General features: G+C 40.3%; 1 long non-coding RNA gene across 2 annotated transcripts; it reads left to right on the forward strand.

Moving 5' to 3' along the window:
• Window positions 1–1,742: 1,742 nt before the first annotated feature.
• LOC126063975 (uncharacterized) lies at window positions 1,743–20,651 on the forward strand. Of its 2 annotated transcripts, none has more exons than XR_007514427.1 (4): window positions 1,743–1,869; window positions 17,219–17,453; window positions 18,407–19,699; window positions 20,281–20,651. It is a non-coding gene; the product is annotated as an uncharacterized LOC126063975 (long non-coding RNA). The 2 variants fall into 2 exon arrangements; XR_007514426.1 differs by having other exon boundaries at window positions 17,234–17,453.
• The last annotated feature ends 89 nt before the right edge of the window (window positions 20,652–20,740 follow it).

Here is a 20,740-nt window from a genome sequence, read left to right on the forward strand (position 1 = left end):
GAACTAGATTGGGAGAAAATGGAGGAATCAAGGTTCAGAGTTCTCCATGAAGTGGAAGAGCAAGTATAATGTTGTTAGGTGCCATTGAGTAGGTTCAGACTCATAGCAGCCCCGTGTACAACAGAATGAAACACTGCCAGGTCTTGTACCACCCTCACAATCATTGCTATGTTTGAGCCCATTGTTGTAGCCACTGTGTCAGTTCATCTCATTGAGGTTCTTCCTCTTTTTTTGCTGACCCTCTACTTTAGCAACCATGATGTCCTTCTGCAGGGACTGATCTCTCCTGATAACATGTCCAAAGTATGTGAAATGTAGTCTCATCATTCTTGTTTCTAAGGAGCATTCCTACTGCACTTCTTCCAAGACAGATCATTCATCCATGGTATATTCAATATTCTTTGTCAACACCATAATTCAAAGGCATTAATTCTTCGGTTTTCCTTATTCATGGTCCAGCTTTCGCATGCATATGAGACAATTGAAAATATCATGGCTTAGGTCAGGCACACCTTAGTCCTCAAAGTGACATCTTTGCTTTTTAACATCGTAGAGGGGTTTTTTGCAGCAGATTTGCCCAATGCAATATGTCATTTTATTTCTTGACTGCTGCTTTTATGGGTGTTGATTGCAGCTCCAAGTAAAATGAAACCCTTGAAAACTTCAGTCTCCTCTCCATTTATGATGTTGCTTATAGGTCCAGTTGTGAGAATTGTTGGTTTCTTTATGTTGAGGTGTAATCCATACAGAAGGCTGTGGTCTTTGATCTTCATCAGTACATGCTTCAAGTCCTCTTCACTTTTCAGCAAGCAAGGTTGTGTCATCTGCATATTGCAGGTTGTTGATGAGTCTCCCTCCAATCCAGATGCTTTGTTCTTCTTCATATAGTCCAGCTTCTTGGGTTATTTGCTCGGCATATGGTTTGAATAACTATGGCGAAAGAATACAACCCTGATGCACACCTTTTCTGATTTTAAACCATGCAGTATCCCCTTGTTCTATTCAAATGGCTGTCTCTTGATCTGTGTACAGTTCCTCATAAGCACAGTTAAGCGTTCTAGAATTCCCATTCTTCACAGTGTTATCCATAGTTTGTTATGATCCACACAGTCAAATCCCTTCGCATAGTCAATAAAACACAGGTAAACATCTTTCTGATATTCTCTGATTTCAGCCAAGATCGATCTGACATCAGCAATGGTATCTTTTGTTCCATGTCCTCTCCTGAATCCAGCTTGAATTTCTGGCAGTTCCCTGTCATACTGCTGCAACCATTTTTAAATTATCTTCAGCAAAATTTTATTTGCATGTGATATTGATGATATTGTTCAGTAATTTCCACATTCTGTTGTATCACCTCACCTTTCTTTGGAATGGGCACAAATATGGATCTCTTCCAGTTGCTTGGCCAGGTAGCTGTCTTCCACATTTCTTGGCATAGACAAATGAACACTTCCAGTGTTGTATCAGTTTTGCAATGTGTGCAAGCAAAAGTAGAATAATGGGATGATACAGTCAAAGAAATGTCTATGTAATTTTTTGATGTAGAGTAGTTCTGGGTGCAAGGTGCAGGGTGTAATCCTGGGAAGGAATTAGTAAGGTGAAGAGGTGGAGTTTGGCGTTGAAGAAATCACAGTCTACTTTCTGCACTTCTTTCCTGAGCTGGAACATTAGATTCTTCCTTTTACTAACAGGTTTTCTTTGATATTGCTTGATGTTGACCCTAGTTCATTCTTTTTACAGCTTTTGCAAGTTCCATCATTTGACAAGTATTTGCTGAATATCTATTATGAGCAAAGCACCGCGCTGGACACACTGGGAATATGCTTGCATTCTAGTGGGGGAGACACAAAATGAACCAACCACAAGGTACACAATTATTATACAATTTGCTTACAATTAAGATGAGTGTTTGAAAGGAAAAGTAAATGAAGCCATGAGACAATGTAGCAATGCAGTAGTCGGAGGTGTGGGGGAGATCAGAAAGGCTTCCTTCTCCAAGTAAAACCAATCCTCAGATAAAGCCTGATGTGTAGCAGGTAAAATATTGTTAGTTGCCATCGAGTGGATTCCAACTCAGGGCACCCCATGTGTGGAAGAGTAGAACTGTGCTCCAGACGGTATTCAAGGCTGTGAGCTTTCAGAATCAGAACATCAAGCTTCTCCTCCGAAGTGCCTCTGGGTAGGCTTGAACAGCTAACCTTTTGGCTAGTAAAAGCCAAAAACCAAACCCATTGTCATCAAATTGTTTTAAACTCATAGTGACCCTATAGGACAGAATAGAACTGCCCTATGGGGTTTCCAAGGCTGTAAATCTTTATGGAAGCAAACTGCCACATCTTTCTTCTGCAGAGCAGCTAATGGCTCAAACTGCCGACCTTTCAGTTAGCAGCTGAGCATTTGGCCACTGAGCCACCAGGGCTCCTAATTGAGTACCTAACTGATAAGTATCTCAATAACAGTGGTTGAACTGCTGGGAAATAGGAGATCATATACAGTATTTGCTCCAAACAGTTCCTTCCTTAGGGACTTGATAAAGTATGAGGAAAAAATGAATGAAGGGAGGGGAAGCTAGAAGAGTGTCACAAAGAGATGGCAAAGCGTGTGCAAAGGCCCTGAAGGAAGGAGCATATTCCTTTAGAAACTTCACAGTTACTGTGAATGGCGGAGAACAAATGAGAGAATGACGGGATGAAATCGGGACCAAATCATGCTTTTGTAGCTGTGCTAAGGATGTCGTATGAGCACTGGGGAGCTGTTAAAGAGGTTAAGATTGATGAGGATGGAATAGTGGAACATTAGATTTGCATCTTTAAAAGAGCACTCGCTACTATTTAAAGAACAATTGAAGGGGGGCCCCAGTGGTCCAGGGAAGCAATGATGGTAACTTAGGCTGGGGCGGTGGTAGTGTAAGTAGAGACATGGCCTCATTGGTAGAACTATTTAGGAAGTAAATTGATCATACTGCTTTGGTTGGCTATTAGTCAAATTGTAGCAACAAGAAGATAGCAGCAATGAATTTCCTTAGTAAGAATTAGTGAGTGACTTCTGGCTGGGTATCTAAAGAGAAGACAACATGGCTTACCTCCTGGTTCATCTGGAGGACAACACACGAGGAATACTCATGAGTTGAACTGAGGAAAGGAATCGAAAGATATGACACTATCCAGAAAGGAAAAAATCATCCAGTTATTTGGTGGATTTCTGCAGAATTAAAAATAGTCAATTTAATCTTTAAGATCCTGCCTTTTGTATAATTCAAAGTAATTCCATGATAAAAATTTAAATGGGACAGTTTTATAACTCAGTAATAAAGTTTATATTGTTTAACAGTTTAATCTTTCTAATTAAATTCAAAGAAATAATCCTTTGTCCTGCTTCTCCCCATCCAGACTTTCTTTGTAGAGACAACCACTTTGAACTCTTTCAGCTCTTTCTTTGAGTAGTTATATCCATATTTTAAAAGAATATATTTTTATAATTTATTAAATTCTAGATCTTATATGTTTGATTATATTATGATCTAGTGATGTTTTCTTACGATAGGTAAGAACTTGGCTCTCTTATACCACTCCCCTCCTCCCAATATGGTTATCACTATATTTAATGTGCATTTATATAAGACTATGTAAATATTGTTAAATTTTAGTGTATATGTATAATAAAAAGAAAAAAAAAGAAAATTTTTTTTTTTTATTAGTGTATATGGATACATTTCCTTTCCTGTTTTTGTTCCTCCTTTAGTGAATAATTGCTTTTTCACTCACATAATTTCCACATAGAAATCCTTAGTTCTTTTGAAAATGCTCTTTCATATTCTTTCTTCTGAGTCTGTTTGCCCTCTATCCCCTTTCCCTGACCCTCCATCAGGAAACCCTTGCCTGGAGCTGTTCTTAACTTTTGTACTAGTCTGGGCTGGTTGTTTTCCTGGGCTGCTGCAAAGCTGTTGAACCAGACTTTTCTTGCCCCTCTTCTGCTTGGACCCAGAACCCATGTCTGGAACCATGTCTCTCTCCTTTTTATTTAAAAATGCTTCATTTGCTTGTGCATATCCTTCAGTAGCTTCCTAAGAGTGGGTGCATATGGACAAACTTTTTGAATCATTGTCTATTTGAAAATGCCTTTATATTCTCCTCAAAATTGATGAGAGCTGGGTCAAGAATGCCAAGTTGAAAAATTGCCCTTTGAAAGCATTTCACCACAATCTTCTAGCCTGTGTTGTTGCTGTTAAGTGGGCCGATACCATACTGATTATTGTTCCTTTGTATACAGCCTGTGTTTCCTTCTGTAGCAACTTTTAGAATATTTTATGTATTTCTGGTGTTCTAATATTTCACAATAACAAGGCTTAATATGGATCTTTTTTTAATTCATTGTGCAGGGCATGTTGTAGACTTTTAATCTTTAAATCTGTGTCCTTAGCTCTGAAGAATTTTGATAATTTCTTCACTTTTCATTTCTTTATTCTCTCTGAAATTTCTGTCATCAGATATTATCTCTCCTGGCTTGACCTCAGTTATGTCTTTTGCACATTTTTTTTTCACTCTCTTTGTCTTTGCCTCTGTCTTCTCTGAGAGTTTTTCAGCTTCTAATACTCCAATTAATTTTTTTAAATTCCAGCTACATTTTAAAGAGCTTTTTCTTGTTCTGTGACTTCTCATAGAGTAACTTGCCCTTATTTTGTGAATGTGACAGCTTCTCACATCTGTCAGATTAAAAAGTAGAATTCTCACTTGCCATTTGGTGGTCTGAGCTCAAGTCACAGCCAATATATCATGTGTTCAGGTTTAAGGAGTCTGATAAATCAAATTCCTCACTCCTTTGAGTTCTGATTCAAATTATAAACAGGAGTCGGACAGATGGAGATAAAAGTAACAGTTTTATTGTCAGAAGAACCAGAATGGAGAACATATTGTAGGGTGGACCTACAACCACAAACAACCTTGCTGCCATCTGCCCCAAACCTAGACCTTGAGATCCATCTGTTGGGGAGCGTATTCTGCAAGGCACATAGATACTCATTTACTTAGCTAGCCTACTAAAAGAAATTGCTATCCCTCACTCATCAAGCCCTGGTAGTATAACAAAGAATGAAGTCACACATATACTTGGCTTTACATATGTACCTATGCATATATGTGTGCGTGTGTGTGTGTATATATATATATGTATATATAATTTCTTTTTGTTATTTTGTTGTCGAGAATGTACACAGCAGAACAGACACCAATGATTTCTGCATGTACAATTCAATGACACGGATTATATTCTTTGAGTTACGCAACAATTCTCACCCTCCTTTCCCCAGTAATTCCACCCTGCTATACCTGCCAGAAGTTCAAGCCAGATTTAGAAGAAGACGTGGAACAAGGGATATCACTGCTGATGTCAGATGGATCTGACTGAAGGCAGAGAATATCAGAAAGATGTTTACCTGTATTTTATTGACTGTGCTAAGGCATTCGGCTGTGTGGATCATAACAAATTATGGATAACATTGCAGAGAACAGGAATTCCAGAACATTTAACTGTGCTCATGAGGAATCTGTACATGGATCAAGAGGGAGTTGTTCAGACAGAACAAGGGGATATTGATTGGTTTAAGTCAGGAAAGGTGTGCATCGGGGGTGTGTCCTTTCATCATACCTATTCAGTCTGTATGCTGAGCAAATAATGCAAGAAGCTGGACGATATGAAGAAGAACGGGGCATCAGGATTGGAGGAAGACTCAATAACAACCTATGATATGCAGATGACCCAACTTTGCTGAAAGTGAAGAGGACTTGAAGCACGTACTGATGAATATCAAAGACCACAGTTTTCAGTATAGATTACACCTCAACATAAACAAAAATCCTCACAACTCAGCCAATAACCAACATGATGGTAAACAGAGAGGGGATTGAGGTTGTCGAGGATTTCATTTTACTTAGATCCACGATCAACACCCATGTAAGCAGCAGTCAAAAAATCAAAAGACGTGTTACATTGGGCAAATCTGCTACAAAAGATCTCCTTAAAGTGTTGAAAAGCAAGGATGTCACCTTGAAGGCTAAGGTGTGCCTGACTCAAGGCATGGTGTTTTCAATCGCTTCAAATGCCTGTGAAAGCTAGACAATGAATAAGGAAGACAAAAGAAGAATTGACCCCTTTGAATTGTAGTGTTGGGGAAGAATATTGAATACACCACGGACTGCCAAAAGAATGAACAAATCTGTCTTGGAAGAAGTACAACCAGAAGAATTTGGAAGAAGTACAACAGCAAGGATGGTGAGACTATATTTCACGACTTTGCACATGTTATCAGGAGGGATGGGGGAAGGATATTGTGCTTGGTAAAGTAGAGGGTCAGCAAAAAAGAGAAAGATCCTCAATGTGATGGATTGGCACAGTGGCTGCAACAATGGGATTAAGCATAATTACGATTGTGAGGGTGGTACAGGACCGGGCAATGTTTCGTTTTGTTGTGCATAAGGTCGCTATGAGTCAGAACCAACTCGATGGCACCTAACGACAACAACAATACCTGTTGCTACGTCTCTATTCACTTTCTGCCTTCCAGAAATTTGTTGAAACCTCTCACCCACAGGTATCTCCTCTCCAGTCTCTTTGTGTGCGTATGTATTGGGTATATGTGTGTGTTGGGTTATACAGTTTTTAATTCTTTTATTTCCTTTCCCTTGGGTCTTAGGAGAGAGAATGACTGAAAAATACATATCAATCCATTACTATTTTATTTACCTAGAAACTATTTAAAAATTCCTAATACTGAGATTAATTAGCTTTTTTTTACATTTACTGACTCTGAATTTATTTTAAATATTTGTCTTTTTTTTAAAAAAAACACAATAAAATTTTTCCTTCGGCTAGGCAACTCCTGCACAGAAGTTGGCCCTAGACTCAGGTCCACATATAAAAAAACAAACTTAAAAATCAATCATACCTAACAAAGCTTTTTTCCTGTGAGGTGTATCCCTGTGATAAAGGTTGAATTTCACCCAAGTCTTTTGTTAAAGAAATCCTCCACCCTTTTATGCATTGGAAAACGGCAGGGCTTATCGCAAGGAACTAACCAAGACTTAAAGATTTATAGTGTTAGAATAACTTTAGTTTTTCTTCCCTGTCTTCCTTTCTACATTCTCCTGGGTCTCTCAGGATCCAGGTGGCCTTATCATAAAAAAAGGAAAGCCTTCTGAGTAAACTGGCCCTGATTATGACCTCAGTACATCACTTGCCCAGCCCCCCTCCCAACTTTCTTTTAAAAATCTCGCAACCTGTGTCTCAGTGGAGTTGGCGTACAGACACAGCTCTGGTGTCTCTACCCCATAGTAGTGGTCCCCCTCTTCTGATTACACTGCTCCTTCTTTCTTTTCCCTTCTTCCTTTTCCCTCCCTTGCAACTTTTCTCTTTCTTTTTTAATGACTTTTAATAAAAATCATCCTTGCTGTATTTTAACATTATCCGGTGCAATTTTTTTTTGACAGTCCTGGTACCAAGAATCATGATCAGATTCATCACTAGATCCTCAGAACTCTCACCCAGGACCTAGGTACACACATCTCTGAATCTCTCAAGTCTTTGTCTTCACTCCTGACTGCTTGATCATGATCTGTAAGACAGTCTGACTCCTAAGCCTGTGCTTTCCCGTTGAAGAAGGGTAAGGGCTTGACTTTGATTCTTTTAAGGAATGGCTCAAAGTCTATCAAAGAGAGCTCTTCTCAGTGCTTTTCTGTTTGAGCAGTTTGAGTGAGAACCTTCCTCGGAAGGCAGAAGGCTTCTTGGTTCTTAGAGTAGGTCCACACTCCCTCTCTCTCTCTCTCTCAGTTCCCTACTTGTTGGTTCTTCAAGTTGAACAAGTCCCCTACCCTCTGGTGTTCCTGGATGGAAGTCTTCTTGACCCTTTGCAGTGAGGTTCAAGCCCCTGACTTTTTTTTTTTTATATAACAATTTTTATTGAACTTTAAGTGAACGTTTACAAATCAAGTCAGTCTGTCACATAGAAGCTTATATACACCTTACTCCTTACTCCCACTTACTCTCCTCCTAATGAGTCAGCCCTTCCAGTCTCTCCTTTCGTGACAATTTTGCCAGTTTCTAACCCTCTCTACCCTCCTATCTCCCCTCCAGACAGGAGATACCAACACAGTCTCAAGTGTCCACCTGATACAAGTAGCTCACTCTTCATCATCATCTCTCTCCTACCATTGTCCAGTCCCTTCCATGTCTGATGAGTTGTCTTCGGGAATGGTTCCTGTCCTGGGCCAAAAGAAGGCTTGGGGACCATGACCACTGGGATTCCTCTAGTCTCAGTCAGACCATTAAGTCTGGTCTTTTTATGAGAATTTGGGGTCTGCATCCCACTGTTCTCCTGCTCCCTCAGGGGTTTTCTGTTGTGCTCCCTGTCAGGGCAGTCATCGGTTGTAGCCGGGCACCATCTAGTTCTTCTGGTCTCAGGATGATGTAAGTCTCTGGTTCATGTGGCCCTTTCTGTCTCTTGGGCTCATAGTTATCATGTGACCTTGGTGTTCTTCATTCTCCTTTGATCCAGGTGGGTTGAGACCAATTGATGCATCTTAGATGGCCGCTTGTTAGCATTTAAGACCCCAGACGCCACATTTCAAAGTGGGATACAGAATGTTTTCATAATAGAATTATTTTGCCAGTTGACTTAGAAGTCCCTTTAAGCCATAGTCCCCAAACCCCCGCCCTTGCTCTGCTGACCTTTGAAGCATTCAGTTTATCCCAGAAACGTCTTTGCTTTTGGTCCAGTCCAGTTGAGCTGACCTTCCGTGTATAGAGTATTGTCCTTCCCTTCACCTAAAGTAGTTCTTATCTACTAACTAATCAGTAATTAACCCTCTCTCCCCTTCCCTCCCTCCCCCCCTCGTAACCACAAAAGTATGTGTTCTTCTCAGTTTATACTATTTCTCGAGATCTTATAATAGTGGTCTTATACAATATTTGTCCTTTTGCCTCTGACTAATTTCACTCAGCATAATGCCTTCCAGGTTCCTCCATGTTATGAAATGTTTCACAGATTCGTCACTGTTCTTTATCGATGAGTAGTATTCCATTGTGTGAATATACCAGAATTTATTTAACCCTTCATCTGTTGATGGACACCTTGGTTGCTTCCAGCTTTTTGCTATTGTAAACAGAGCTGCAATAAACATGGGTGTGCATATATCTGTTCGTGTGAAGGCCCTTATTTCTCTCGGGTATATTCCGAAGAGTGGGATTTCTGGATTGTATGGTAGTTCTATTTCTAACTTTTTAAGAAAACGCCAGATAGATTTCCAAAGCGGTTGTACCATTTTACATTCCCACCAGCAGTGTATAAGAGTTCCAATCTCTCCGCAGCCTCTCCAACATTTATTATTTTGTGTTTTTTGGATTAATGATGGAATCTCATCGTAGTTTTAATTTGCATTTCTCTAATGGCTAAAGGCCCCTGACTTTTGCAAGCAGGAAGTTCCCGACTCTTTGGTGAGACTTCCATAGTTGTTTTTCTTTTTTAATTTGTCAATCACTCCGTTTATTGACTTCTTTCTTTGTTGGTTTTCTGTCTGTTAAAATCTCACTTCCTTTGCTATTTGTTAAGGTTCTTTTGTTCTTCTATTTTGGTTCCTCCTCTCACTATAGGGAATTCTCAGTCTTGTAATTCTTCTTCCGCTTCCCTTAAAATTTCAATTTAAAACTTCAATGGCCTCTTTAGGAAACTTAAAATATCCCCAGACTGACTCATCACCCTTCCTTCCCACCACCCTCCCTCACTATCTCCTTTTTACCACCTTCAATTTTCCCTTCAGCTTCTTTAAATCCTTTGATTTATCCCCCTTCAATACCCCTATCTCCTCCATCCCCTCACTCTTACAGCACTAGAGCTTTAGGCCTCTGTGGCCCCATGGGGGGCTCTAAAGGAGCTCAAGGACGTTGGAGGGAAAAGTGTATGCCTTCTCTTCACATATCGACTATCTTGTTATCTGACATTTCATCTTTATAACAACAGTAAAAAATCTATTATCCAACTATTTTGAGCATTAATGATGTATGTCTGGCAGTAATGAATACCGAGGTGTGAGGCAAGAATAACACTGGCTGTGAAGGTTAAGGTTATGTGTCCACTTGGTTGGTCCATGATTCTCAGTGGTTTGGCAGTTATGTAATGATGTCATTTGGCAGTTATGTACTGATGCAGTCATCGTCTTCTTTTGCATAACACCAATTTTGCAGGACAGCCTGATCTTTGGAAACTAACCATGTCAATAAGTGAGGAGAGGGTGTAACTGGAAATAATTTGGACATTTTAGTTGCTCAGATGGGCTTCAGAGACACCTAAATGTCCGCTTGGCCGCTCCTCAGTCCCTCGCCTACAGTTAAGTCCACAACCTCTATAAGATTGTATATCGTAGCGGGGGGTATCTTAAAAATCTCCATCATTGTTGTGGACACTTCAGCCCTCATATTATCAGATGCAGCAAGCAGCAAACTTCAACCTGCCCCATCTGACACAATCCTGGTAAAAAAAAAAAAAAAATTAAAGGTGGAGCATGGATGAAACTTTCTTATATACATGAGTTAATTTGTATTTCTGTTCTTATGCCTGATTCATGGCAGATATTTTAGAATTAAAGCTATGTGCTGTATATTTATGTTTGTTTGTTTATGTATACATACAGATATGTATATGTGATGTTTTTGTATCTGCAGATGGTATTATTGATATTGTTCAATAATTTCCGCATTCTATTGGGTCACGTTTCTTTGGAATGAGCACAAATACGGATCTCTTCTAGTAGGTTGGTCAGCTAGCTGTCTTCCAAATTTCTTGGTATAGACAAGCATCTGCATCTGTCTGTTGAAACATCTCGACTGGTATTCTGTCAATTCCTGGAGCCTCGTTTTTCAACAATGCCTTCAGTGCAGCTTGGACTTCTTCCTTCAATACCACTGGTTTTTGATCATATACTGCCTTCTGAAATGGTTGAATGTTGACCAATTATTTTTGGTACAGTGACTCTGTGTATTCCTTCCATCTTTATTTGATATTTCCTGCATCATTCAATATTTTGCCCATAGAACCCTTCAATATTGCAACTCAAGGCTTGAATTTTTCTTTCAGTTCTTTCAGCTTTTGGCTTTCTAACTCCAGTTCTTTGCACACTTCATTAAAATACTTTGAAATCTTATGTTCAGCTCTTTTACTTCATCATTTCTTCCCTTTGCTTTAGCTACTCTACATTCCAGAGCAAGTCTCAGGGTTCCTTCTGACATCCATTCTGTTCTTTTTTCCTTTCCTTTCTTTTTAATGATGTTTTGCTTTCTTCGTGTATGATGTCCTCCCACAGTTCATCTGGTGTTCAGTCACTAGTGTTCAATGCATCAGTTTTTTTCTTGAGATGATGTTTAAATTCAGGTGGGATATACTCAAGGTTATACTTTGGCTCTCGTGGGCTTGTTTTAATTTTCTTCATCTTCAACTCGAACTTGCATATGAGTAGTTGGTGGTCTGTTTCACACTTGGTCTCTGGCCTTGTTCTGACTGATGAGATTTAGATTGTACATCATCTCTTTCCACAGATTTAGTCAGTTTGATTCCTGTGTATTCCATCTGGTGAGGTCCACGTTTAGGGTCATTGTTTATGTTGGTGAGAAAAAGTATTTGCAAGGATTAAGTCATGGTCTTGCAAAAATTCTATCATGCACTCTCTGGTGGTGTTTCTATCACCAAGGCCATATTTTCCAACTTCCACATTCCGAACACCAATAATTATCAACGCATCTTGATTGCATGTTTGATCAACTTCAGACTGCAGAAGTTGGTAAAAATCTTCAATTTCCTCATCTTTGGCATTAGTGGTTGGTGTGCAAATTTGAACAATAGTTGTATTAACTTGTCTTCCTTGTAGGGCTATGGATATCATCCTATCACTGACAGCACTGTATTTCACAATAGATCTTGAAATGTTCTTTTCGATGATGAACGTGAGGCCATCTCTCTTCAATTTTTCACTCCCAGCATAGTAGACTGTATGATTGTGTGGTCCAAAATGGCCAACACCAGTCCATTTCAGCTCACTAATGCCTAGATATCAATCTTTATATGTTCCATTTCATTTTTGACGACTTCCAATTTCCCTAGATTCATACTTCGTACATTCCATGTTCCAATTATTAATGGACATTTGCAGCTGTTTCTTCTCATTTTGACTTGTGGCACATCAGCAAATGAAAGTCCTGAAAGTTTTACTCCATCCACATCATTAAAGTCAACTCTACTTTATGGAGGCAGTTCTTCCCAAGTCATATATTGAGTCCTTTCCAATCTGAGGGCACTATATCAGAGAATGTTAGGCTGCCATTCATAAGGTTTTCATTAGCCAATTTTTTCAGCAGTAGACTACCAGGTCCTTTTTCCTAGTGTGTCTCAGTCTGGAAGCTCCGCTAAAATCTGTCCACCATAGATGACCCTGCTGGTATTAGAAATATCAGTGGCATAGCTTCCAGCATCACAACAACACACAAGCCACCACAGTATGACAAACTGACAGATGAGTGGTTGCAGCAGTACATCAATAGGAAACTGTCAGAAATTCAAGCTCGATTCAAAAGAGGACATGGAATGAGGTATATCATTGCTGATGTCAAATGGACCTTGGCTGACAGCAGAGAATACTGGAAAGATGTTTGTGTTTTATTGACTATGCAAAGTCATTCGACTATGTGGATCATACCAAATTAGGGATAACATTGTGAAGAATGGGAATTCCAGAACACTTAATTGTGCGCATGCAGAACTTGTACATAGGCCAAGAGGCAGTTGTTTGGACAGAAAAAGGGGATACTGTGTGATTTAAAATCAGGAATGGTGTGTGTCAGGGTTGTATGTTTTCACTTACTTATTCAGTCTGTATGTTGAGCAAATAATCAGAGAAGCTGGACTATATGAAGAAGAACGGGGCATCAAGTTTGGAGGAAGACTCATTAACAACCTACGATATGCAGATGACACAACCTTGCTTGCTGAAAGTGAAAAGGACTTGAAGCACTTACCAATGAAGATCAAAGACCACACCCTTCTGTATGGATTATACCTTAACATAAAGAAATCAAAAATCCTCACAACTGGACCAATAAGCACCATCGTGATAAATGGAGAAAATATTGAAGTTGTCAAGGATTTCATTTTACTTGGATCCACAATCAACACCCATAAGGCACCAGTCAATAAATCAAACAATGTATTGCATTAGGCAGATATGCTACAAAAGACCTTTAAAGTGTGAAAAAGCAAAGATGTCACTTTGAGGACTAAGGTGCGCCTGACCCAAGCCATGGTTTTTTCAATCACTTCATATGCATACAAAAGCTGGACAATGAATCAGGAAGACCAAAGAAAAATTGATGGTTTTGAATTATGGTGTTAATGAAAAATATTGAATATACCATGGACTGCCAGAAGAATGAAGAGATCTGTCTTGGAAGAAGTATAGCCAGAATGCACCTTAGAAGCAAGAATGATGTGATCATTAAGGTTGTGTGTCAACATGGCTGAGCCATGATTCTCAGTGGTTTGGCAGTTATGATGTAGTTTGGCAGTTGTATAATGATGTGATCACTTCCACGATGAGATTTGATGTAATGTGATCTCTATGATGGGATCTGCTTTGAGTAGCCAATCAGTTGAAAGGGAGTTTCCTTGGGGGTGTGGCATCCATTGAATATAAGTGGACTTTCTTGAAAGGCTCGTGGGCTTTTGCTTGCTCTGGATCCTGCAGGCTCCTGTTTGTCTCACTCCAGTTCTTGAGACTTGAGCAAGCAACTTACCTGCCATCTTGCCTGCCAGTCTTGGGTTTGTCAGCCCCTGTGGCTACATGAATCAGAAGCCTCCAACCTGACCCATGGAGTGGGGGTGTTCCAGCCTCTACAGCCGCATGAGCCATTTCCTTATTATAAATCTCTCTCTCTCTCTCTGTATATATTTATACGATTTCCTGGTTTTGCTTCTCTAGAGAACCCAGCCTAAGACAAATTGGCAAGACTTTGTCACACATACTTTGAACATGTTATTAGGAGGGACCAGTCCCTGGAGAGAACATCATGGTTAGTAAAGTAGAAGGTCAGCAAAAGAGAGGAAGACCTTCAACGGGATAAACGGACACAGTGGCTGCAAGGATGGGCTCAAACAAAGCAACAATTGTGAGGATGGTGCAGGACCGGGCAGTGTTTCATTCTGTTGTACATGGGGTCGCTATGAGTCGGAATCTACTCAATGGTGCCTAACAACAACAGATGATATTACCAATTTAGATTAAAATATCCCTACAAGGAGCTGTACTTTTATTGGTTTAGAGATAATTGAGTACTTATATATATTGAATATCACTAATATTCTCAGAAGTTAATGAAAGTTAATTTATTCTGACAAAAAATTTATTTAAATAGTAATTATATTTTGCAGTATGTCAGCTTGAAGACAGTTTCAAAGATCATTTTGGTAACTTAGAATCTTGGACTTAGGCTAGATTAAGTATTCAGAAATGCTGGATGTATTTTTGTTGAGGGAAAAGAGTAATTTTGTCTTCTCTAGGGTCGCTATGAGTCGGAATCGACTCAACGGCACTGGGACTGGGTTTTTATAAAATGACTGGTTATTCCAGAATGAGAAAGAGGAAATTGTAGGAAAAAAAATTGAGTTCATGTGGAATGTGGTAAAGGTTTGTAAAAAGGAATTTTATTAATCGTGGTCAAAGTTGGCTGAAATTGGATGTTTATAAGATTTTTTAGAGATTCTTGGTATCAAATAGTATACTGAGGTAAAACTAGAATTTTGCTCCCTCTCTGTTAAAATAACAAAATTTTCTTGACTTACTTCTCTGCTTTGTCACGTTCTCTTTCTGAGTAGTCTGCCTAGAAGGGTAAGATTCTGTGTCTGATCAGGATGATTTTCTGAGCTTATGCTGTCTTTAAAAGAGTCTTCTCACTTTTAAAAGTGCTAAGGTTTTTCCAATCATGTTACCTTCTACATTTACTTTTAAAATGTTTTGCTTGTAAAAGAATTTTGTCACCGTGGTTAATAGGTATCCAAGTATTATTTCTTAGTCACCTGTGATCATATTTAGCTAAATGTTAAAACCTCCTGACAACTTTGCATATTTTGCCTTCCTAAAATTAAATCCTAAATGATATCTTTTATACCCAAAACTTGTCTTTTGAGATTTCCCAGAGGGCTCCTAGAAAAATCACAAAGGATTTGTTCCTTCACCTTGTAAAAAGAAAGTTACTAGAAATGATTAGGTTTATTTTCTGTTTTATGAGTTGCATGGGAAATGTTATGAAATCAGAAGAGATGCTTAACTTTCTTTAGGCTAAGTTTGTATGGGTAAAGTGTCATTATTACATTTTAGAAATTGGAAAAAGTTCCTAGAGATTTGTTAGTTCTTATCATATCTTTCACTTAAAAAAATTATTAGATCATCCTGAGACCAGAAGAACTAGTTGGTGCCCGGCCACAATCGATGACTGCCCTGACAGGGAGCACAGCAGAGGACCCCTGAGGGAGCAGGAGATCAGTGGGATACAGACCCCAAATTCTCATAAAAAGACCAAACTTAATGGTCTGACTGAGACTGGAGGAATCCCGGCGGCCATGCTCCCCAGACCTTCTGTTGACACAGGACAGGAACCATCCCCGAAGACAACTCATCAGAAATGAAAGGGACTGGTCAGCGGGTGGGAGAGAGACGCTGATGAAGAGTGAGCTAATTATATCAGGTGGACACTTGAGATTGTGTTGGCAACTCTTGTCTGGAGGGGGGATGGGAGGATAGAGAGAGAGGGAAGCAGGCAAAATTGTCAAGAAAGGAGAGACTGAAAGGGCTGACTCAAGAAGGGGAGAGCAAGTGGGAGTAGGGAGTGAGATGTATGTAAACTAATATGTGACAGACTGGATTTGTAAACGTTCACTTGAAGCTTAATAAAAGTTATTAAAAAAAAATTATTAGTAATAAGTTAGCCATGGCCGTTTTAAGTCTCTTGTCCTCTACAGATAATTTTTGGTTTACTCTGATGCTTCCCTGAAAGCACTTATAATCAGCTACAGGCCAGAATACTTCATCTTTAACAAAAATAAACTATCTCAGAGATCCATCAAAAGGACTAAGCTAGGTGCTCTGGCCATGGACTTCTGGAGTCATTGCTTAAATACCTTTGAGACCATAGCACTGGACTTGTAACCAGATGAGGGTGGCTCCTGCCTGGCGTGACCCCTCCAGACATTTGAGAGACACCAAGCCTTTGAGAAAGAGAAAGTAGACCTTATTGCAAGCTGGTCAAGCAAGGAGCTCAGAGACTAAGTCTCAAATCAGCCTCCCCGAGGCTGGGGATTCTAGGCACTTATTTTTTATAGGGTTCAGGATAGGGAACTTATGCATAATTCATGAAGTTTCTGGGAGCAGGCAGGCAATTTCAGGAACTAATTAATATGTAACCCAACCAACCACTGCCATCGAGTCAATTCCGACTCATAGCTACCCTATAGGACAGAGTAGAACTGCCCCATAGGGTTTCCGAGGAGTGCCTGGTGGATGTGAACTGCCGACCTCTTGGTTAGCAGCCGTAGCTCTTAACCGCTACACCACCATGTATGGGGGTGCAATATGGTGGCTGGGGGCGTGTATTTTTGGGGAGATATGACACATGAAGTTTATCTAAGGACAGCTTTGCGGCTTATTGCTCATGGTGTTGGGGGTGGGGTTGGTGAGTAGTGAAGTGGCCTTGAGCAGAGAGCAGCCAGAAGGCCTTGGGCTGTTACACATAAATGCCTTACTGGGACTCACAGGGCCAGGAGCCCGAGAGGGGTAGGTGATGGGAGGAGGGGAACAGTTTAACCCTGTAGGTGACAGACTGACTGAATCAGGATTTACAGAACTCTAATGGTTCGAGAAGCTCATGGGTTCATGAGAGTGCTAACCCAAGATCAAGCAGATCAAAAACTAATTACATAGGACTGAGGCACAGGTTTTGTTTGGAATATTGCTGAAGCTTTAATGGTCAATTTCCTGGTGTAACAAACGCCTTTTCCTCTTCTCTCCAGCTGTAACTCATTAAGAACTTAGGAAATTTTGCTTTTATTAGAAGAAATGAAACACTTACCTTTTTTTTCCAGCCTGATCTTCCAGAATTCAAAAGCTCTTATTGAGTATTCCTACTCTTGTAGTCATTGTCTTCACAGGTACATTAAGAATCTGTCCTCCTTGTTAAAAGGACACAGCTGGAGACACTGGTTACATAACCAATTTACTGGAATGCCATATTTGGGGACGATGCACATAGAATCAGATACGACCAGACATTTTTCAGGAATCAAGGTTGACTTTACGGAGCCGGTGCTTACAAAGCCCTCCCAGGAAAACTAACCTGGTGTCTGGCTTACAGGATTGCCTGCTTCACAGGTACGTAAGGAAGGTCACTTCCTGGCAGGCCCAGGAAACTTATGATATTCTGGGGACGTCAAGAAGAGAGGAACTCAATCTATAGGGGCTGCAGGTGAAGTCTGATGGAAAATTATTGGCTTGGCTTCCTAGCCTCAAGAGGCTTTTAAAAGCTCAACCTGAGATTCCTTATAAAAACTTGCAGCAAATTTAAGAAGACCTATATGATAAATTACCATTCTCACTGCACCAGTCTAAATGATGATGACTAGTCTCATTTTGTGATCATGAATAATCCTGCTTTGAGACTATCTTTTATCAAAAGGGGGGGTAGTGACTATAGAGAGAAATTCTACGTTTCAATAGAAAACTATAACATGCCCTTGCGGGCTATCAGATTCTGATCCTGTTCGTTGTCTTTTTAACTATTTTACCTTAATGAACTACAGGCAAGTTATGGTTTTCTCATCTACCTGTAAACTGGACTGGATCCTGTCATCTTGCAAATTGTCAACTTTTACCCAATTTTCAATACCTCCCGTTTACTTCAATACCTGGCAACAACTCTCCAAACCAACATTTCCAATTTTTTGCCCTCCCTCCTGACCTGGAATCACTGAGAGCTGAAACCTGGCTACACAGGTATTTACAGAGACTCTAGCTTGTCTGGCATCAGGGTTTTTAAGGCCCAATGACTTCAGACATACTTCAGTGGACTCATCACCACAGCCAACCTTGCTTGGGCTGAATCTCTCTGGACAAGTTCTCTCTGAGTCACTAAGGCAGTCTGGTAAAATGCTCAGGCCGTGCGTGCCCTTATGAGAGGTAACAGGACTGAGCAACATGACCGAGAGTGTCTATCTTTGCTCTTCAAGAAACTCAATCAGCAGGGCTACATAATCAAAAGATTTTTGCCCACTAACCTTAGACTTTTAATACAAACGTTTATATGAATAATTCTCTTTTCCTTTTAGGCATTCTTTTGTCTGACATCTTAAAACAACTGACTTGTGCCTCCACCTCAACAGATGGTTCAACTGATTTTGAAGGCACAACACCAACGAGAATCCTCAAGGGGGTATTTAACCTCTGCTTCGCCTCATTTAGGAGATCCCCCTAGGTTGTTCGAGACATGACACATGAATTTTATCTAAGGACAGCTTTGCGGCTTATTGCTCATGGTGTTGGGGGTGGGGTTGGTGAGTAGTGAAGTGGCCTTGAGCAGAGAGCAGCCAGAAGGCCTTGGGCTGTTACACATAAATGCCTTACTGGGACTCACAGGGCCAGGAGCCCGAGAGGGGTAGGTGATGGGAGGAGGGGAACAGTTTAACCCTGTAGGTGACAGACTGACTGAATCAGGATTTACAGAACTCTAATTTGTCAATGAACAAAAGTGGGGGCTGATACAAGTTGGATTTTACCTGAACCCACTGGAAAAGAAATTGTCCCACCCTTTTATGTTCTGGAAAACAGCAGGGCTTACTACAAGAAACCGACCAAGGCTTATTTACACTGTTAAGAATAACTTTAGTTTCTCTTTCCTTATCATCTCTTCTAATCTTCCTGGGACTCCCAGGATCCAGGTGGCCTTATCATAAAAAATGAAAACTTTCTGAGCAAACTGACCCTAGTTGCAACCTCAGTACATCACTCACCCAGCACCCCCCAGCCCCCAACTTTCTTTTTAAAAGCTCACTGTGTCTCAGTGGAGTTTGTGTACACAGTTCTGGTGTCTCTCTCTCTCCCTCTCCCACCATTACAGTTCTCTTAGTTCATCCTTGCCATGTTTTAACACTGTCCAGTGCAATTTTTCCTTTGACAGTTCTGGTGCCATGACTCAGATACCCAAAAAAAAACCAAACCCACTGCCGTCGATTCCGACTCATAGCGACTCTATAGGACAGAGTAGAACTGCCCCATAGAGTTTCCAAGGAGTGCCTGGCGGATTTGAACTGCCGACCTCTTGGTCAGCAGCCGTAGCACTTAACCACTACGCCACCAGGGTTTCCAATGACTCAGATAGGATCAGATTAATCAATGGAGCCCTGAACCACTCACCTAGGATCTCAGGTACAACTTTAACATTGTTCAGGGCAATTTTTTAACATCAGGTGAAATATTTTCCTTAAAATGAAAATATCAGCTTCCATCAGGATCTCCTTAATGGCATAGGGCCACAGTCCAGATGAGGAACAGAAATGAATGGTCAGTGTATAAGCAATGCTCTGAAGGAACTAGAATTCTGGAAGGCCTCTGCCCAATTTTGTGTAAGTGCATTTTTCCTTTTTCTCATATTTCCTCATCAAGGTCCAAGCTAGGCAAGATATAAAGCATAGTACACACTAATTGTTATTTGAATTGTTGAGATATGGAAAATAGTATAAGCTATAATGGCTTGTCAGGGTCCACCAACCATTCATTGAGTATATACTATAGGCTAGAAACAGTGGGTGCTGAAGTGAGAGAGTAAGGCTGAAGTCAGTGTTTTTTAACCCAAGTTCATGGACTTAACATCTTGGAAGAAACTGTTTCAGCTTCCTCTGCTGATAGATTCCAAACTAAAGAATAAAAAGTAGGATACTCAGATGTGGCTTTGGTTTACTGACATACTCTATTAAATGCTGTATAACATATTTTATAATAAAAATGTGAGGAAAATAAGACTCGGTTTTGAGATTCTGGGGAACACTCTTGGTAACTGGAGATATCCCTGAGCATGGTAAGTTCTTAAGATATAGACATGGAAATGGCTCCTTTCATTTCATGCATGGAGGGCATTAAGTCTAGACCCCGTCTTAGAAGCAGCAGGATCTGAAACATACTCATTTGATGTTTCCTCTGTTTTCAGAGCCACTGAATAAAGCTGTCATTATCTCCATTTTCTGAAGACTATGAGATCATATTCAAGCTAGAGGCTGGAGACCTCCTAGGCTGTTAGGCCTCCTCCATTATTCCTGTCCTGCATATCCTGCCTCATTTTCAGGTTTGTTGTATGGATTTGAAATTCACTGAAACTAAGAGAAGAATTATGCTTCCAGCTATGACAGAGTAACGGTACCACACTAGCCCTCCTGCCTCAAATATAAAATGGAACAAACTATATGTGAGGCAACTGTTTTCAGGCATTGGACTACAGGCGTGATCCTCAAGAGAGGAGAGAAGCTCATGAGGTGAGTCCCATGAATGTATAGCTCTCTGAGGGTATTACCCTGACTAAGGCATGATTAGCTAGACTCTAAGCAGAGCACATGGGGTAGCCATGAGTCAGAATCAACTTGATGGCAACTAACAACAAACACCACGGCGGT

The sequence above is a fragment of the Elephas maximus genome, chromosome 2 (assembly GCF_024166365.1).
Source record: "Elephas maximus indicus isolate mEleMax1 chromosome 2, mEleMax1 primary haplotype, whole genome shotgun sequence".
Classification (NCBI taxonomy): Eukaryota; Metazoa; Chordata; class Mammalia; order Proboscidea; family Elephantidae; genus Elephas; species Elephas maximus.